Source organism: Palaemon carinicauda, chromosome 36 (genome assembly GCF_036898095.1).
Source record: "Palaemon carinicauda isolate YSFRI2023 chromosome 36, ASM3689809v2, whole genome shotgun sequence".
Lineage (NCBI taxonomy): Eukaryota > Metazoa > Arthropoda > Malacostraca > Decapoda > Palaemonidae > Palaemon > Palaemon carinicauda.
In genome coordinates, this window is record NC_090760.1 from 3,935,804 (window position 1) to 3,941,803 (window position 6,000).

At 34.2% G+C, this 6,000-nt stretch overlaps 1 protein-coding gene across 6 annotated transcripts in view; it reads right to left on the bottom strand.

The window, feature by feature from the left end:
- LOC137628725 (zinc finger protein on ecdysone puffs-like) overlaps positions 1 to 6,000 on the bottom strand; it is a 110,529-nt gene that overhangs the window by 40,519 nt on the left and 64,010 nt on the right. For 4 of the 6 annotated variants that reach the window (XM_068359897.1, XM_068359894.1, XM_068359896.1 and 1 more), the window contains exon 1: positions 3,665 to 3,788. The exons of the other annotated variants lie outside the window; for them this stretch is intronic. The gene's annotated coding sequence lies outside the window, so the exon portion shown is untranslated. Of the gene's footprint in view, positions 1 to 3,664; positions 3,789 to 6,000 lie in introns of those variants that run through there. 6 annotated transcript variants of the gene reach the window in all.

The following is a 6,000-nucleotide window of genomic DNA, read 5'->3' on the forward strand; positions in this document are numbered from 1 at the left end:
TAGAGAGGTCAGGTTGGTCTCATTCTCTTGGAAAATGCCTGAAGTTTCTCAAAAATTTATGAAAAATAGGCAAAAAAAAATTTAAATAGCATTTTTTTGCAAGGACGTACCGGTACGTCCATGGGGGTAAAGGGATGAGTGTTGTGAAACGTACCGGTACAGTACGTCCTTTGGGGGTAAAAGGGTTAATACATCTATAATGCTAGACAGAGAATGAACTCCATAAGCCACCAAATAAACAAACTGATACTAAATTAGCTACAGTATACATTCAATGCTATCAGATTACACAACATAAAACATAATGGAATCTCACAAATTACTGATATAAAATCTATGATTCTGCACTTATCTAAAATCTTCACTACAAATTGCTATGAAATAATCTGTATAATGTTTTACCAAGTGTATAATCATGAATAGAGTAATATACGTAGTAGAAAACTTCATGAATTCAGCTTAGCCTACATTCTCACTGGATCCAGATCAGCTCCAAAATTTAATGTCATCCAAGACCTAAGATCTATCTGTGATGAAAATTTTGTTAAAGTACGTCAAGTAGTTTTGACGTAATCCTGTCAACAGACACACAGACAAATGAATAAACAAACTAGAATTTGGAACCGGATCATCTCTAAAATTTAATGGAGTCGTCCATGACCTAAGATCTATCTGTGGTGAAAATTTCGCTAAAACCCGTCGAGTAGTTTTAATGTTATCTTTAAAATTGCCAAAAAATGCAAATCTAGATCATCTCCAAAATGTAATGGGGTCATTCATGACCTAAAATCTCTTGGGAAAATTTTGTAAAAATCTGTCCGGTAGTTTTGACGTAATCCTGTCTACAGAAATGGCGAAAAATGCAAATACGGATCGCCTAAATTTTATGGGGTCATCCATAACCTAAGATCTGTGTTGAAAATTTCATCAAAATCTGTTGAGTACTTTTGACGTAATCCTGTCCACAGACAGACATATAAATAAACAGACTCGATTGCATAACCTCCTTGACGGATGTAATAATGGCAAACAAACCAAGTGTTGCTGGTTTGTTTAAAGATACTTTGAACACTTTTGATGGTGTTAACTGCCTGATATATGTATTTTTCAAGTTTTATGGCTGGGTTAAGTTAGGAGATAAGACTGATTAACCCAGTTTCAGTAGTAAAGCTTGTTAATCAAAGAGTTGAGACTAAGATAAGTTAAGTAAAGTATATGGAGGTCTAAGGGGGGTCATAGGGGGGAATAGTCCTCTCTGATAGATAAGGATACAACTTCTATCTTAGGTTAGGTTGGGAACCTTATGTTAGATGATGGTTGTGGGTTTCTTTCCCTTTTAAAATGAGGCTTGTCAATCATAACCTCTGAAACTTTAAAACCTCTATAATTTGAAAAATATGGGTTTCCCCAAATTATTTGCAAGAGAACAGCTCAAAGTATGGTGTCTTTCCATAACGACAGATAGGACTTCACTCTTGCTTAGGACACCACCTAACATAACCTAAAAGCCATGTCCTTACCTAACCGGGTGTGTGTGTGTTTGTACCGACCCCCTTAGATTAACACAATCTTAGTGATAGGGTTAAAAATAAGGGGTCATGCACCATGGCTATCATCATACATACACCCGAAAAGTACCTATAAATATTTCCTTCATTAGGAATATTGTATTAAAGTCAATATTTACCGAGTACTGTAGGGTAGAGCGAGTTAAGGCAGGTTAGGTCACATGAAATTTACATAAGTGAAGTTGCGGTGTTCTTATTTACTACTGAACTTTAGGGGTGGATGTACGATAACGGCCACCTGGATATATGATGACGGCAATGCTACGTACTCCCTTATTCTAAAGTCTGGTGGAATCTTGTAGAGTATAGAATAAAAACTGTTCAGAATGTTATAAACATCCCCGGTAACTACGTACGAGATACAAATAGAGCTTTTTTGAAAACCATCAAAATTGCCGTGAAATTTATAAGTCAAGTGAATTCTGTACCCTGACAAGCAAATTCTTTCTCCAGTAGTTCCTAGATATCACTGAAGATTGCGTTCTCATCAATTCAACAGCGCTTTAGTGGCGGAATACTGAACTAAACAGCTGTTGCGGTAATATGAAACAACCCAATCAGACCTCGTTTAACTTGGGAAATTGCCAGAGGGCCTTTTTTATCCAATCAGATTCCTGTATTTCCAAAATTCAAACAGGGTAATGTGAGCATCAAGCATGGGTAGGAAATGATCATTCTTAACCTACGAAACGCGAACATGGAAAATATCCGTGCAGGATACTTGTGAATCGTTTTACAATTCAACTAATCCAAATATTGTAAGGATTGCGGATTTTATCAAAGATAATGAATTTTTTTTACTAGTGTAGGGGATTCAGCATTATGAAGCTTCATCTGTGGTGGATAATGGGGGAGGGTGGGCTGTGGCACCCTAGCAGTACCAGCCGAACTCAGTTGAGTCCCTTGTCAGGCTGGGAGGAACGTAGAGAGGAGAGGTCGCCTTTTTTGTTTCATTTGTTTGATGTTGGCTACCCCACAAAATTGGGGGAAATGCCTTGGTATTTGTATGTATGTGTAAAAAAAAGAAAAGAAAAAAAAAAAAAAGACGAAAATCCCGTGGATTTTATTTCCTGTGATTGTTCAAAGTGTCGTTTTGCTGGATTGCGTTTTAAATACAATGAAAGAAGATACCACGCAAAGATTCAAACTTCACTGATTTTGAGTAATGGCACCGTTGCAAGGGCAAAAGATCATCCCTGAAGTTAAACCTGAAGTAATTCAAGTACGGATATGTTTGATTCTTTGGGGCAAATATAAACTTTCTTTTTAGTTGTAAAATATTTTTCCTTTATGAAATATAATTGTGTTGCCTTGTTATGAGTGAAAAAGGTTAAGAATAAAAAATAGGGTGGTCGCAGGCAGGAGTTAGCCCCCGTTAGGTAAGGACACGGCTTGTAGGTTATGTTAGTTGGGGAAGTTTAGGTGAGGTGGTGAACTTGTGTAGAGGTTTTTCAGAAAAACAGACACTGTTTTTGTAATACTGTACGGCGGCAACGTCTTACGAACGTCAAGAAAATGGGAAGAATATACCATTTTCTATGCACGGGGGAGGACTCGGCCACTGATATACAAAGGCTACGAACTTCCAATCTCCTGCAAATCCACACCATATTCAACATATATAAGAAAAGATATTTTTTGGGGTGTATGTATGATAACGGCCACATGTATGTTTGGTTATGGCTAACTTAGAATACGGCGATGTAAAGGGGGTCGCAAGGGGGCCGTGAGCCCACCCCCTGCCCCCTCCCAGCCCACCCCCTGCCCCCTCCCATTAGATAAGTATGTAAGGACACGGCTTGTAGGTTAGGTTAGGGGGTAAAGTTACGATATCTGGTACCAGCATTTGGGGATTATTTTGATCAAACGACTCCAATGGCAGGATAGTATATTCTGTATTAAATCTACAGCATAATAGTATATAATAAACCTGATAAGGTTATAAAAAAAAGGAAGAAAATAAAACATTTCCGTATTATGCTACCTACGATAAGGATAGAGACCTCACCACGATTAATGTTGTTTATATCTACAATATTATCAACAGCTATTTTTCCTTTTTGGAAATATCGGTGTAAATATCAAGATATAATTACCTTATATGTGTGAGCTAATGTAATAACCAAGAATTAACGAGAAGGAACGTAAATTAGGAACAAGCATCCAAGCCACGGTAGGCCACGCACAGGATATCAAGACAACAACAACAACGATGTGTTCAGGAAGTAAATAATGGCGAACTGTTATCCACTCGATGGCGAACGTTTATCCGTTCGATGATATCTTAGTAAATTTAAATAATAAATTACGACATTTGTGCTCTTAATTTAAGGGAGAGTAAATAATAACAGTTATTTCTTTCTATAAAATACAAAAATAACATGTAATTCCAGAAGAGGTTTTATTAGCTAAATAATTGTATGGTGTCTAGATGATTTGAAAGGCTATTGAACAGACCCTTATAATAAAGACATACAAAATGTGATAGGTAATATCGGCATTAGTTTTAAAATAAAAATATATGTAATTTATTATTCAAAAGCCTAAATATAATTATATAAGGTTATGTATCATATTTATGAATGAGGTAATATATATTTAGCGGAAGATTCGTAAAAAATAGTCAGGACTAACATAACCTAATATCTTGATTACAACAAACGTGTGCCAATCATCTTCTTCTTCAGTATTGTGTCAGGTTCAATCACAGGGTTAGATAAATAACAGGAAGACCTAAAGAAAATAGTAGGATTATTTTTATTTAGTGAAACAAATATAGAAAAGAAAAAAGAAGTATTAAACCAGATGTGGAGGAATAGACAAAACAGTACAAGCAGATCAAGTTTGGAGGAGCCGTTGCAAGGGATTATTAGGGATATGCCTCACCCCAGAACCAGAATAACACAACAATAACAGTAAATGTAATTAATTTAATTGTCAGTGAATGTTTAAATAAAATAAATAAAGCAAAAAGTAACATACTCGAATAGGATTACGAATTTCCACCAACAGAAACTGAAAGTCTCAAACTAAATTCAGTTTGCTTCATCAAACGTAAAGGAACAAGAGTTTTCAACAAGAGAAACTGTATTATTATTATTATTATTATTATTATTATTATTATTATTATTATTATTATTATTATTATTAGTCAAGTTACAACCTTAGTTGGAAAAGCAAGATGCTATAAGCCAAAGGGCTCCAATAGGGAAAAATACCCCAGTGAGGAAAGGAAATAAGGAAATAAATAAATCATGTGAACAAATTAACAATAAATCATTCTAAACACAGTAACAACGTCAAAACAGATTTTTCATATATAAACTGTAAAAAAGACTTATGTCAGCCTGTTCAACATAAAAAACATTTGTATAAAGAAATGTTTTAGATGAAGATCACTAAAATATACAACAACCAATGCTTTAAGAAGAAAAGTTGGGTCCCTGTTACTACACTGGATATGAAAGCAATACTCAACTTTAGCTATGGTAAGCAGCTCTTCTAGGAGAAGGACACTCCAAAATCAAACCATTGTTCTCTAGTCTCGGGTAGTGCCATAGCCTTTGTACCATGGTCTTCCACTGTCTTGGGTTAGAGTTCTCTTGCTTGAGGGTGCACTCAGGCACACAATTCTATCTTAATTTTCTTCCCTTTGTTTTGTTAAAGTTTTTATAGTTTATGTAGGAGATATTTATTTCAATATTGTTGCTCTACTTAAAATATTTTATATTTTTTCGTTTCCTTTCCTCACTGAGCTATTTTCCCTGTTGGAGCCCCTGGGCTTACAGCATCCTGCTTTTCCAACTGGGCTTGTAGCTTAGCAAATAACGATAATAATAATAATAATAACACAGTATATCGTGGAAGACAACGGAAATGCGTTTTACTATGTTTGAAAAGCAACACGTGAAAAAGGCTAAGATAATTAAATAATATCTTTAAGTTCTGAACTTAAATCTCCAAGTAGTTCTCATCGTAAAAGACCTACAAAATTATAATAAATTCATTGGAATTTTAAATATGGGAATAAGTTATAAGAAGGAATGCTAAAATTTTACTATAGATGGAAAACTTGTGTAAAGGAAAAATAAACAATTAAGGAAATGGGCAGAACTCAGCGCTACTATTTTTTTTTTTTTTTTTTGAGCACGCACCAATACACTAGACCTACGATGGGGGAAGAAATTTCAATGTGTAGATACTAAGTTCAGATTGTGTGAAGAGGAAGAAGATATTTTAATCCACTTCTTATTAGACTATAATGTTATATATATATATATATATATATATATATATATATATATATAGATATAGATATAGATATAGATATAGATATATATATATATATATATATATATATATATATATATCTATATATCTATATATATATCTATATATATATATATATATATATATATATATATATATATAT